We start from the raw sequence: 15,362 nt of genomic DNA on the forward strand, positions 1-15,362 counted from the left end.
TTTTAAAAGTCACATCTCATAAATAATTCCCTACTTAGCTTGCATATGGCACCAACATTACTCATGCCACATATAGTTCAATGTGCAAGGCTGTGTGGTCAGACAAAAACCCACGTTCAAATTCTGGTTCTGCCGCTTACTAGCTGAACCACTGCGAAGCAAGTTTTTCGGTTTTGTTGTTGTTCTTTTGTATTTTTGTTTGTTTCTCCTGTAAACCTCTCTGAAGCTACTTCCTCATCTATAAAATCATGATAATATGCAATCATTAAGTGAGACAGACCATGCATGTAGCGCTGTCAGCACAGTCGCTGTCCTAGTGCAGATGCTTACCATTGTCAGGGTCAGCCGAAATTCAGTCTAGATTCCAGAGCCTCCTCTGTCCTAGCCTCTTCACCCCCACCCTGTTCGCCTGGCTGTCAGGATGCTGCCCCAGGTGTTCCTAATGGGCACAGCCCCTGTCCTTGCCCGAGGACAGCTAGCACCTGCCAGCCTCCTTGAACCAGCAGCTGAAAGGAACTGCTGCGTGAGTGGGCTGTGCTCTCCATCGGCTCTCACCACCTCTGCCCTGAGGTGCCAGCAGGTCCAATTCACCATTTTTCCACTGTCTCCCAGCTCTCTCTTGATTTTCTGGCAAATGGTGAGATCACAGAGGCTTAACCCACTTTGGGAGGGTTTTCCACAGCTCTTCTGAAGCCGCAGCTTTCCCAGCAGCCACAACATCTGAGCACAGATTGAGCCACGTTAATGAAATACCTGCTCTCAACATTTCACTCTCCACTGCTCTTCTAGATGTTCCCAGGAAAGTTCAAGCGGTTCTTTTGAAGGCACACACACGCGCGCGCGCACGCACACACACACACACACGCGCGCGCCTTCCCAAACCTCCCACCCCACGGCCTGTGACCAGCATTCTGTGAGAAGCCAGTTCACTCTGGATGTGCGACTTTGCAGTCTGTGAAGGCACAGTGGTAGATTACCCAAGAGAATGGCCTTACAGTTTTATAAACTATTTATTAGGCCCGTCCTGGAGAGCTCCATCAATATGGCCATTGGTGAAGCAGAGCAGAAGCTGTAAAAATATCATCTATCCCAAACAAGCCTCATAATCAAACACAGCCCCGTGCTGGCTGGGACAGGCTTGCATTCTGACACATAAGGGCCCTTTCCATCTTTGAAACGGACCGTTAAAACACCAGAACACTTTGGCTCACAGAAGTCTAAATCAAAAGGGAGGGAAAAAAGAGAGGTCTTTTCTCCAAGAGTAATAATGCCGTTTCCAGCTCCTAGAAAAGCTCATTGCGATATAGACTCAATATTGCTTTTTTCATTGTGGCTTCTCAGTTTTTTTCCAACACCCAGAAAATCTCCTAGGGATTCAAAATTGCCCCTTCCCCCCCTCCAGGAATCCCTTTCTTTTCTCTCCACATATGACACAGTGACTATGCTGTGAGCCCTTCAATATGATTTTGTTGCCTTTCCAATGAATAAAAAGATACAGTTGATACATATACTAGAAGGGAAATCATCATCATAATCATAACTGAAATGAGAGCGACAGCAGCCTGGTGCTGTGCTCCGATTCCCCAGGGCAGAGGAGAAGAGGGAGCAGGTCAACACATTGGTGGGTACTATGATGAACATGTCCAGCCAGTGCCCCTCCAACTGGCTCCAGAACGTGTCTTAATAAACTGAATTCCAAATACCCTGGATTTCTACCTTAGTGCACCTGCTGGAGTGAGATAATATGTGGACTTGAGGAAAAATGACATTTGGTGAACGCGTTGCAGAGGTTATGTAAGGAAGCTCGATTGCACTCCCCAACACCTGGCCGACTGCTTGTGGCTTCTCATCATCATTCTAGAAATCAATCTGCAACTAAAATTTGCACGGGGATGTTCTTCTCTGGACTGCAGGCTAGGGGAGGAGAGGTATGATGTGATACTCAGAGGGCAGAAGAAAAAAGAAAGAGAAGCTGTGGGGGTACTGATCCTCTCAGAGCTGTGCCCCAGTGCCTATTTGCTCTTTGAAGAAATCTGAACACAGACACGCACAGCTCGATGAGCCACAGCCCTCCTGATGATCCTGCATCTCAATATGGGAGAAGCCCTCTATAGAGTCTCAGTGGGTTTTAGATCTGGGTAGAATTTGTGCATGGGCAAGGAAGGACTGAAGGGGCCCAGCAAAACCAAATATAAACAAAGGACAAGCATAATACCCCATGCTCATTCTCCTTTGCCACCCTATTTTCAACCTCTATTTCTTTCACATCATCCTAGACACACAGGCACCCCTCCGTGACCTAGGTGGGTGCATAGGGGGAGAGGAAGAAGGTCGCATCTATGGTTGTATTTTTGTTTATTTACCAAACACATTTATTTTTGAGAATTTAAAGCCAAAAACGTTAATTATCCCATAACTCCATGAACCCTCAGGAAAACTGAACAGATTTCAAGTCGATGGGTACTCATTCTGAGAATACATTTGGTAGGTCATTCTTAGAGATCTCGGGGCCCTTCATGCAACTGGCTGGAAAAATTGGCTACTGATCAATATGTAATTAAATGTTCAGGATCTGTGCTTCACATCACGTGTGCTATGGAGAATCAAACAAAAAACTAACCAAAAGTAAACACATCTGAGTTCTCAATTGCACCAGTGGCCATCTTTATCATCTTAGTCAAGTCAACTGAACCTTCTGGTTACAATTTACCCAAAGAAGAAAAGTTGGGGGCTAAGATATATTTCACTGTGCTTGTGATCTTGAGCATCATAAGAGAAAGCTCCATGGTAAATCCAGTAGCACACTGGTGCCCCTCTGTTTGATCAAGTCAGTGGGAAGTCTCGGCTGAGGAGTCTGCTTTCTTTGGGAGCTTCCTCTTTAGACCCTAAAAAAAAAAATCTCAGGAAGAAAAAAAACCCATCCAGATGGTTTATAAGGAAGAAAAATATTGGGACAGATCTCACTTTCAAACTTCTCTCAGTAGCACAGCTGGATCTTCTATGTGAGAGGAGTTAGGGAAATCTCAGCGAGAGCTGCTAACAGTGAAAATGATATGATTTTCTGGAAAGTGGTGGAAAGAAGCACCGCTTCCCCTAAAAAAGTCATCACTGTGGGTCCATGTGGTACCATAGCTTTAGACCACCGAGAGGGATTTTCATCAGTAACGACAGCATGAAGCAGAGTTCTGCAGAGGCAAATGGGTATGCATAGAAACAGCTCTAACGCATCTGCTGGGAGGCAATCACACCCACAGACTAGAGCAGACCAATAGACTCCTCTGATGCTTGCAACGGAAGCCAAAATCAGAATGCCACACCAGGGAGGCATTCCAGCATTCCTGGGTGATGCCTGCTCTTTCCTCCCCTTCAGCTTGAGCCACCGCATTCCCCTCCAGCCCCTATTCATTTTGGGAGGTGGCCTCAAGTTAGTGAATGAGACACCTTGGTACACATCCACTTTTGGAAAAAGCCATCAAATAGCTAAGATAATATGCTATGGCCATATCATATTCTCATTGACTTGAACCAGACATGAGATCTGTGGGATGCTACTCTATTTAGGAAGGTGAATTAATATGGACAAAATGTGTTTCAAGGACAAGATACTACAAACAGAAAGTTTCAGATCCAACTTCTTTCACTGGAGGGATCCTTTGACAATGTCCTTAATAAATAGCCAAAGACTAAAGAATATCTAGTTAACGCGTGCTTTAAAGAACTCATTCATTGAACCAATATTTCTTAAGAATCTATACTTTTTCAGGGAAATACTGAAAACTTCTTTCATAGCAGTGGTAAAACCAGGCATTCCAGGGAAGTCACAGAAAATTAAAGTAGGCATGTTTCCAAAATCAAACAAAGACTGTACCACCTGAAATTCAATACTTTACACAGATCTGAACTTAATAAATAGGAACATAGATAGTTATAATCTGAACCTATGGTAGATGATGACTCCCTCTTTTGAAACCTATACTCTTGAGTATGTAAGGCAACTAGAAATAAGCAAAAAGGATTACTGTATCCCTAATGGAAAACAATGCATTGTTTAGAGCATACCCTACTGGGTTGTCTCAGTCTAGTCTTTCATTGCCTTTGAGCTATTTTACAACTCTGTAAATTATAGATAATTGATAGCAATGCAAAATAATTTTGTCTATAGACAAATCAATTCTTTCTGGTGCAGTTTCAGTGGCCTTCTCCATGATCATCTAGCCCATGTTTGACCTTCACAACCACCTGAATTATAAAATCACCTTCAGGTGCTGTAGTGTGAGAGTCAGAAATCTGATGATCCTCTTGACAATTCCATTCAAGATTATGATCCCAGAGTTGTTAGAACAGCTCTGCAGTAAATTTTGTGGGACAATGACTCAATGTACCAAAAGTCTCAGACACAGGAATATGTATAATTTTAGTACTCCGAATTGCATCATCCATTGCCCCCTGTTCATTCATCTTCCTAACGTTTTATACACTGTCTTCAACTATGTGCTCAAGCATCCTGAACTCCATCATCTGGGAATAAGGTACTTATTACTTTTCTCAGTCTCAGTCATGTATCCATTTGGTATACAAACTAAATATACTGAAATCAGTCTTCTTCTTTTAGAAAAAAGGCAAAAGCTATCTGGGAAGTCCTTAGTAGAAATGAAATTATTATAATTCACCTAGATATTTTATGAAGTTCATTTTTAGTAAATAGATTAACATAGAATTCATGAGAACTCTACAGTGAGTTGCCGTGCCGAGGTAAAATGACTGTCTTTTGGCATTCAGTCCCCAGTAATTTCTTTTAATTGTATCATTGACACTGATCCAACACTCACATTCATTTTACCGTGAACAGATGCAAACCCATTAACAGTGAACAGCCATACCTCCATGTGCCTGCAGTGCTGCAGGAGCCAAGAGATGAAATGGAACGGCTTGGGCAGGATGAATAGTGACTGGCCACGGACTTCCTTCCAAAGGGACTGAGAACTGGGAACACCTCTGAGCTCTCTCTTGAAGCAGCTCAAAACAATAATCAAATATCACTTACCTAGGGAAAGACAAAAGAGAGAAGGGATGGAGAAAAGAAGAGTTAAAGTTTACTACACCACATTACGTTCCACCGAGATGATCCATTTTGAGGGAAGGAATGTTTAATGCAATTCAGGTTCTCCACGAGCTTCAAGTAAAATTCAAGTTTTGAACATATCCAGGCAAAGGACAGTGGGAAAAATGACATATAATTGCAAAGGCCATGCAGCTTGATGTTTGTTTTATTTTCTGATCTGGCTTTCTTATACAGGTACATTTAGAGACCAGAACATGGGCCTTGTAACAGGAGACTGGCTGGGGACTCTATGATGTGCCAAAAAAGGAGAAAAATGCATACAACCCAGCTGCCTTAATGATTATGGAGGTTCTGTAGCTATGTGGTTCAGATGCTGAGAAGATTGAACTAATAAAAAAGAAATGAGAGAACTGTCATCACAGATTACATAGTATTTATTCCAAAATCTGTTCATTATAGAAATTTGCAAGACAAATGGGTTTTTAGCAAGAAATGGCAGCATTTTCCTCCTGGTAAGTGCATAATGAGGCACCCAATTTGTCTAGAGCATGGTCTCTCTTTTTTTCAAATATGCCTGGCTCTAAATCCTAGTAAAATTTCTGAAAATATTTATTAGGAGGTTAGCAAAAACAAGTGGAATTTGTAGAAGTCTATACAATTTACAGAGGGCTTTCATAGACGCTGTCTGTTTTGATTTTCATGGCAACATTTTATTGTAGCTAAGACAGGTATTATTGTTATCTCCTCTCCCCCACCCCCTCCTTCCCCTCTTCCTCTTCTCCCTCTTTCTCCCTCCTCCCTGGCCCTTCTTTCTCTCCTTCCCCCCTTTCCTTCTCCCTTCCTCTTCCTCATCCTCCTCCCCCTGCTCTTTCCCTCCTTTCCCTCCTCCTCCCCTCTTCCTCCCCCCTTCCTCCCCACGTCCTCCTCCCTTCTCTTCCTGCTCCTCCTCCTCCTCCCCTTCATCTTCTTCTTCCTCCTCTTGTTTTAAAATAAGTAACCCAGAGTGCAATTTAATTAATCAGCTTGCCCAACATCACACTCATGGAGAATAACTGTTCCAGGACTTGAATTTGGTTCTCCTTCTTTCCCATTGTTCATTCTTGATCAAATTGCAGACATAACATAAAGGTAGCTAAGAAGAAATATGGAGAAGGAGAGCAAGGGAAGGCAGAAGGGAGGAAATGAGCAAACAGGGAGAGGGAGAGAGTAAAAGCAATAAAGAAGTAAGGAAGGCAGAAAAAAATAAAGCTAACCAAATATTCTGTTGCAAATTCTTCAGTAAACAAATTTTTACCAGAAAGATCATTCAAAAGTACCTGACGCATAGGAAACTCCATAAAAGTAATTGTTATCAGTCATTCTTTTATGCCTATTGATTCAAGGGAAATGACTAGAACGGAGGGTATCATCTCTATGATGGTTACTGTTGATCCATCTGCCTTAAAATCTAAATATCATCGGTAAAGAAGTAACTGTGTCAGAGAAATTTCATTTTACAGAAAAGAAGATTTCTAAAAGGAATGTTTTCTGGTCATGTTTTAATTCTTCACCATTGATGAATGGTTAATTCTTGGCCTGCTCACCACCACCAAAGCGATCGGCGTTTTGTTATACCCTAGCACTTCTAATGACATCTTGGCTTTCTTCCCAGGTAATTCCAAGAGTCTGAAGCTTACTCGACATCTGCATCGCATGTGTGACTACTTGCATGATAACAAATGCAGCCATAACAAATGGTATAAAACAAGCTACGCATTGGAGGTTCAGAAAAGCCATGAAATACTACAAAGAGGAAGCTGTCAACTCTCATGCATATCTACAAGTTTCTCAGTGCCACAGCTACTATTTGACTGCAGGAGGGAGTCATTAGACCACATCAGCAGAAAAAAAATAAAAGGAGGCTTTGGGGTAGTATCATGTGATCATGATGTTTGTAGCTTTTTTGGGAAGGTAATTATAGCCTTACTCAATTTATGACCCACAATGCACCTAATCCCCTCATAAATGCTTCTTATTCACCATCTAGCACTTTCTGATGATGCTGGCCAAATAAATGGTGGCTGTTTCTACCTGGATGATGGCAAGGCTGTTAATTGCAACACTCTATGAAACTTAATTATGCAAAGCAGAGAGGCAACTCTGGAGCTATTAATCAGAGGTTTGATTCAGAGGTAATTTGCTGTTGGACCCAAGGAGCCGTTCTTCTCCTTCCTTCCACTGTGCTGCACTAACAGTTAATCCCCTGCTTTAATGGGAATCTGCTGGGCTTGGATCTAGGTGCTTGATGGCAGCAAAGCAGCTTATGAACCTCACCTTGCTTATTAATGGGCAGATATCTAATTTCTTCTACTTAAGTCACCTTTAATTACAGGCAAACAGAAACCAACATCGTTGCTGAGCCATCAAGAACAAGTAGTCAATCACTTATTTCCCAACTGTCTGAAGGCAGAATAAGAAAAAATGGGTAGATTATGAAAGTGGGTTAATATGAGGTAGGAGGTAAGATAAAATATACCTGAAATTGGTGGAGTAAAATCATATCACCTGTGAATATCTTTAGAAAGAACATACTGTGTATAGCTTCTGGTAAGGATGATTTCAGTGTTTGCTTCTAAGTAGATTAAGGGGTGAAATTATTAAGCTGACCCAGATGGTGCCTGCAGAGTTCCAAACTCATTGTTTATAGAAGAGAAGGGATCACTACCTGACAAAAAACAAACACCACCACCACTCTTACAATTACCAAAGACCTACATAAAGTAGGAGGAGGTGGAGAGTTTGGCATAAGGAAAGACCAACATTCTGACGTCAGCCTCACCTTCAGACTTGTGCCCCCTGCTCCTAATATGAACTCTGTCTTTAAGGAGAGTGGGCTCCCTCCTGTCTCCCACACATCTCTGCCCACCCCCTCCCTCAGACCTGCCCTCAGGCTGTATCAGTCTGGAATGGGTTCTCCACATCTTCCCAAATTCCATCTGTTCTTTACAGGTCAGGCTGCCCTAGTTCAGGTGATTTCTGTCTCGTTTACGGTACAGTACTGTCCACACCACTCATGTGGCACTGAGTCGTGCAGATTTCCTGATAGGGTTTCTAATTCCTTAAATGTGCACTTGTACTCTTAGTGGTACCAGAAATCCTTTAAGGGCAGGGATGGTGTGGTAGGCAGAATAACGGCTTCTAAAGATATCAGTTCTTAATTGCTGGAATTTGTAAATATCACTTTATTTTTTTTATTTTATTTATTTTTTTTAAAGATTGGCACCTTGAGCTAACAACTATTGCCAATCTTCTTTTTTTTTTTCCTTAAAGATTGGCACCTGAGCTAATAACTGTTGCCGATCTTTTTTCTTTCTTTCCTTTTTTTCTTTCTGCTTTTTCTCCCCCAAATCCCCCCAGTACATAGTTGTATATTTTAGTTGTGGGTCCTTCTAGTTGTGGCACGTGGGACACCACCTCAGCGTGGCCTGATGAGTGGTGCCATGTCTGCGCCCAGGATCCGAACCAGCGAAACCCTGGGCCACTGTAGCGGAGAGTGCGAACTTAACCATTCGACCACGGGGCCGGCCCCCAAATATCACTTTAAATAAGGAAAAAGGATCTTTGCAGATGTGATTAAGTTAAGAATTTTGAGATGGAGCAATTATCTTGGATTACCCTGGTGGGCCTTAAATGCCCTCACAACTGTCCTTATGAGAGGGAGGCAGAGGGAAATTCCATGAAGATAGAAGAAGAGGAAGCCATGTGACCATGGAGGCAGAGGATGGAGCGATGCAGCCACAAGCCCAGAAGATGGAAAAGGCAAGAAACAGACCCCGCCCATCGTCCCTGGAAGGCAGAGCCCTGGAAAGCAGAGCCCTGCCAACGCGCAGGTCTCAGGCCAGTAACACTGATCTTGACTCTTCACCTCTGGAAGTGGGAGAGTAGATTTCTGTTGTTTCAAGCCACCAGGTTTATGGTTACAGCAGCCATAAGAAACTAATACAAACGTATAGAGTGATCAAACGTCTAGAATTTCCCTAGACAGTCCCCGTTTATGCCAAAATCCTGGCATAATTATAACAACATCTTTTCACTCTCAAAATGTTTCTAGTTTGGTGATAAATTGTGCAGTCATCCTAGAGACGGATGGCATTTTAGTCTTCTTTGCATCATCCACAGTACAATCAACACAATGCTAGGCCTATAGTAGTCAAGCAATATATAGTTTTTGAAACAAAAAAGAAAAATTCTTTGTCATTTTGGAAATAATTCGTTCACAAGCTTTTCTACAAATTTTGGAAATAGGGAAGTACTCTGGTTGGCTGAAGTAGAGAATATGCTCAGAGGTATCAATTTGGTCTCACCCCAAAAATATTGATCTGAGGTTTGTCCTGAAATGAATAAAGATCTTAATCCCAGACTAGATTTTCACAATTAATAACATTGGGAGCTCTTGGTAGATATGAGGGGCGCATTCCACATGCTTAGATAAAGGTGGTTTTAGGTCTTTCTGAGGTTTATTTCAGAGGAAATATCTACATAACCTAATTTGATGAGGTTGGAAGAGGAAAGTTGGAAGCCCCATCTAAAATGATCCCTTGACACTCAGCTTAGATAGTGCACATGGACTCTTAGAGTAAAGATCTACTGTTTGTCCATATTTACGTGTGAGCGGTGAGGAAACCATCAATCAGGAAGTAACTTAATCTGAGCACTGAGTATATATGAAATAGCATGAAAAGGCATTTAAAAAAGATAAGTTAATATAATTCCAACCAATAGTATCCTTAAGATGCATAGCCAGTGGTTATACGAATAAAGTAACAAATATGCATGAGTGTAAATCACTAGATACTAGACACTGGAGAAAAGTAAACAGTAGAAGATCTACTCCACGCATACAGTTTCACTGGGGACACGGCAGGCTTGGAAAGACATGGGAGACTTTAACCTAGCAAATGACAATGCAAAGTTTTATTGTGCTAATTATATGATATTGACTTTAAGTGCCAGAGATATTAAGAGATGGGACAGGGCATTGTAAGCTAAGATAGTAATTAAAAGTTTCATAAAGAGATGTGATTTGAACTGGAGTTTACACATAGTGTAGGATTCACATTGGTGTTAAAAGGGGCAGGATGGGAGAGTGGGCAAGGCTAAGCCAGGCGAACAGTTTATGACAGGAGTATTCACGTGACATGTGAAAGGAATATCACATGTCACCTTTGTCTTACTCAGTATTAACTGCTAAATTTGGTTTAAAATATGTGTTATAATATTTCTGAAATCCCATGCAACTTAGGATTCTTTGCTCTCTGTTCCTTGGGCTAATATGAAAATGTCAACTCATCCTCTGAATCTAAATTCTTGTGAATTGAGCTGATTAGATGAGATTCTCACAAGTTAAAGGGAGGTGACGTTACACATTGGGATGGAGCAATAGAAATCCATTTAAATAAATTTAATTAGGGAAGATCACCCAAAGTTCTTCATTTCTCTAATACTACTGAGCTGAAGCAGCTTAGGAATAATTAGATAATATGCCACGGAGCTAGAATTTCTAGCTCTTCCATTGAATGACATGCCTCATGAAAGGAGTGTGTTTAGATATTGATTACAGTTCAAGAGACCTGAACATTGGATGACCTGGTCTGATCTTGGTTATGAAGTATTCACAAACAAATAAATATTTGGAAGTAAGCAAAAAAATTTGTTGAAGAAAATGCAACCCAAAAGTAAATAAACTGATGTCTGTTTTTGGATAATGAAGTTGGAGCAAAAGAGGGAGAATGTGAGCCCCTCCGATGCACAAGAAAGACAATTAAGAAACTGAAATGGAAGTTGGCATAAGGGGAAGGCAACATTTGGAAAGTATTTAAGCAAGTAGAACCAATTTGGTTACCAGGAGGCAATCATACATATGACACGAGAAGAGAAAGCTCTAACAAAAATGTGCCTTATCACACGGTCTCCGCCTTCAACGACCTCCTGCATGGCCGAATGCAAATGATAAGCTGGAGCTTTCATGATCGCTGATTGCTGAGTCTGCTATTCACTGCAGTTGGACTGCTGGCTCTTTAGTGTTTCACTAATAATACAGCTAGAAAGTCTAGCAAGAAACAGAAACACCTGGATCCTATTAATAATTTGCACCACAATGGATATTTGAATCCTGTATGGTGCTGAATGAGACATGGAAAACATGCTACCATTTGTGTTCTAAGATTGACTTTGATCTGTTATTGATGGCATGTTATTAATAAGCTGATATCAGTCATTTACAATTTAGCGAAAATTATTGATCAGAGAGGAGTTGGAAATGTTGGGAAGAGAACTGCAGAAAGTTTGCATAAACAAAACAAGGCAGAGGTGCTGTCGAGTAGAAAAAAAGTTGCAGAATAGATTCACCAGAGAAAATGATGCCTGCAGCAAGTTTCTTTGTGATGTTCATGTAATCAAAGTGAACGATGGGAAGCTGGAGACTATTGCTATCATCCTGTGCTCTTGGTTGTAGATTTAAACTTTAATAACTACCAGAACAACTACCAGCACAAGAAGATGACTCTTTCTCAGTCAGGTTTATGTGTAAAATTCTTAACTGATAGAGTTGATAAATTTGAGTACTGTTGTTTGTATTTTACAAAGCTCTTCGAAAACCGGAGATGTTCACACAAGGAAGCACAGTGTACTAATGGCTGAATCCACAAGTGAGGTATGATTCTGCAGCCCACAAGCAGAACACATATAGACTCATAAATGTGAAATAAAGCTTTTATTCACTATAATCTAACCCCTTAATCACTAAGATAACAAGAAGAGGGGAGCAAAGTACTTGAATAATAACAAGTGATATTTATGGAACCCAGTTTCCTGGCTCTTTTGGAAGAATACCAAAGACCTGACAGGCCACAAAATTAATGGAATAAGCATAGCAAACAGCAGACACTATACTGAGCACTTACATAGGCTGGGAACTGGGAACTGGAGGATTTCCGTTTTATAGAGGCAGAAACACCACCCAGAAAGAGAACGGAACTCTAGATTCACAACTCACACTTGGAGTCCAGAACCATCTGCTTAGTCGTCACAAGGCGAGGTTTTCTTGAAAGCAAAAGTGTGAAGACACAGGATTCTCCAAGCATTTGGGCTGGGACGAGGACAGGTAGCCTCAAATCCCTGACCCTAACAACAGGATTGACTAATAGCCACAAATGTTGCCATGGAAAGTGAACGGCCAGCAGCCCGAGGTGTGTACCTCCACCACCACCCAACTCCCCGCTCACCAAAAAGACCTTTGTGGAGTTTTCCCAAGAAAAATGAATCTCAAATTATGTCATGGGAGTTGATAGAAAAATAAGATCCATTTATGGCAATTTGCTTTATAATCAAATTTCTGAACTCTGTCTTATGTGTAAGGAGACCCACCTATGCCAAGATATGGGCTATGCATTGCCAGACTCCGCCTCAAGGCTCTGTAGCTCAGATGGAGTAATACCCCTTCCACCCTGTAGCTTTCTATGCAGAGAGTAATAAGCAGAGTCTGATTCCCAATTCTGTTCTCGCTTATCACAATCATTCCATCTTTCTTCTATTTCCAACAAAAAAGAAAAATCCTCAGGACCAGCCTGGTATCACAGTGGTTAATTTCACTTGTTCCACTTCAGCAGCCGGGGTTCACCAGTTCGGATCCCGGGTGCAGACCTACCAGCTGCTTGTCCAGCCATGCTGTGGCAGGCGTCCCATGTATAAAGTAGAGGAAGATGGGTACAGATGTTAGCTCAGGGCCAGTCTTCCTCAGCAAAAAGAGGAGGATTGGCAGCAGACGTTAACTCAGGGCTAATCTTCCTCAAAAAAAAAAAAAAAGAAAAGAAAAATTCTGGGCCGGCTCCGTGGCCGAGTGGTTAAGTTCGTGCGCTCCACTGCGGCGGCCCAGGGTTCGGATCCTGGGCGCGGACATGGCACCGCTCGTCAGGCCACGTTGAAGCGGCATCTGACATCCCACAACTAGAAGGACCTGCAACTAAGATATACAACTATGTATGGAGGGGTTTGAGGAGATAAAGCAGAAAAAAAAAAAAAAGAAGAAGAAGATTGGCAACAGTTGTTAGCTCAGGTGCCAATCTTTAAAAAAAAAAAGAAAAAGAAAAATTCTCCTCTTAATACATATCTTACAGAGATGTTGTGAGGATTAAATAAGATAAGAGATATGAAGCAAAAGCCCAGTGACTGTCTCAGAGACTCAATGAATACTTATTGTTATATTGTTCTCCAAACCTAGTGGCTGCCCGCACCCCACTCCAAGGACAACCACAGCAACATGAGGACGCCAACTTTGGAAAAGGATGACTGGTTTGGAAATGTTTCCATTGTGTGTGGAAATAGGCAAAGCCCTGTGGGAGGTCGAAGAGCCTTCCCTTCGGCTAAGAAAGCAGAGAACTCAAATAAAGATACCATGAAGTACAGGAGGTCTCACCGTGAGAATCATTTAAGCGACTTGCACATAGATGTGCAGTTACTTTTAATTAAATCAATAGTTTTAAGTGATTGTCTATTACAGACATGCTTATCGTTTCCCTTAATCTCTCCTCTAAGGTCAAATTTCGCTGCTCTCTGCACTCGGATTCCAGGCTGTATACATTTACCTCCTGGCCTCCCTCCCCGCACATATGCACACAGGTGTTCACTTCTCCCAGCCCCTAAATAATTAATACCCACTCGTGTTTCTCGGGTGTCCTGGGAACTCCTTCTACAGGCGTACTCCTCAGAGCAGTGGTCTTTTTTTGTTGATCGTAAGCAGTTCGTCTTAGAATTACAAGAGCGGGAGCCAAGATCAATGGCCACCTGATTTACAGCAGCTCTTACCAACAGCTTGTGGAAATTAGAAATAAATATGGGGTCAAACGACTCACCAGTAATTTGACATTGGTAAGTCTGGCTTATTTAGAAGTCTTGAATAATAAGGACCCTCACATCTTCATCTCAACTGAAAGGGCATCAGTGCATTGCCTGAAGAGCCTTCTAGAGCTGAAAAGGTTCTTTAAAGTGTATCACCTTAGAAGTATTTTTCTACTGTCTTAAATACTGCAATGTAACTGAATCAGCAGTGCTACAGTGTAATCATTCACTGCCTCAACTGGCGTATGGCAGTAGGACGATCCGGAGGGACTGCCCTTGGTCCTGAAATCACGTCTGCGTATTTTTTTTTCCAGATTGTGTTTCAAGTGAATGAAACAAGTATCTGTATATTTGAGTACACTAGGAAAGCCATAAAACCACAATGAAATGATTCAAAAGTTTCGTGGATCTAAATGAAAGAGAAGCAATGCAAAATATGAAAAGAAATGACAATTTCATAACTAAACATGCTTATTTTAAGAAAATGACAATGATGCTTAAGTCTGAATGATGATTTGATTCAGTGGGTCCAAAGTTGGCTTTGACTTCAATTTACAAACAGAAATTTCTCGTCATAGAAGTGCTCTAAAATATGAATTTTGAACATACAGAACAGCTTACCAGAGGCGGTAGTATATACATCTGAGTCCTCATTTTCTGTGAAAGTTGTATGATAGTTTTTTTTTTTCCTGAGGAAGATTCTCCCTGAGCTAACATCTGTTGCCAATCTTCCTCTTTTTGCTTGAGGAAGATCTGTCCCGAGCTAACATCTGTGCCTATCTTCCTCTATTGACGACTGGTATGAGTCCATGCCTGGGAACTGAACCTGGGCCACCGAAGTGGAGTGCACCGAACTTAACCACTAGGCCACAGGGCCAGCCCATGTACGATTGTTTTATTAACATACAATGGCAAAAATGCAAATGTTACAGACTTGTAGAAAAATCTGATATAATAAAATGTGGTAGCAGGCCTTACGGAGGTGACTTAGCCCATCTCACGTCCTAGCAGTCTAGTTAAAGGATGAAAGGGATGAGACGGAAGGACATTCTACAATTTGATGCTGGTTCATGATTTGCCTGATGTCAGAGTTTTTTCTCATGGCTAGCACAAGTTTTTCATGATACAATTTGAATCTATTTCTTCTGGTTTTATCCTTAATAGGGACGTAACTGGCCACATAATAGGCTGTCTTATAATTGAAAATTGGTCAATTTCAGGGCAGTATTTGTGTGGTTAGTGGATAACTTTGCATCATCCATACAGTGGATAGTTGGAAAATCTTTAGGAACACTCAATAACTTGGTGGCGGTGCAGACTTGAAGCAGGAAGCAGTTGGTCAAAGTCACCTAGTGGCCACAGCTCTGCTCTCCTCTATCTCACTCCACCATCCTTCACCTCATCCATCTTTGAATTTCATAGGCAC

The 15,362-nt window shown here is 41.6% G+C and overlaps 1 protein-coding gene across 7 annotated transcripts in view; it reads right to left on the reverse strand.

Moving 5' to 3' along the window:
* The window catches only part of OPCML (opioid binding protein/cell adhesion molecule like), a 1,020,600-nt gene that overhangs the window by 782,796 nt on the left and 222,442 nt on the right, over positions 1–15,362 (reverse strand). For 2 of the 7 annotated variants that reach the window (XM_070273003.1, XM_070273002.1), the window contains exon 2: positions 4,881–5,044. The exons of the other annotated variants lie outside the window; for them this stretch is intronic. The gene's annotated coding sequence lies outside the window, so the exon portion shown is untranslated. The remainder of the gene's footprint in view (positions 1–4,880; positions 5,045–15,362) is intronic. 7 annotated transcript variants of the gene reach the window in all.

This window comes from Equus caballus, chromosome 7 (assembly GCF_041296265.1).
Source record: "Equus caballus isolate H_3958 breed thoroughbred chromosome 7, TB-T2T, whole genome shotgun sequence".
Lineage (NCBI taxonomy): Eukaryota > Metazoa > Chordata > Mammalia > Perissodactyla > Equidae > Equus > Equus caballus.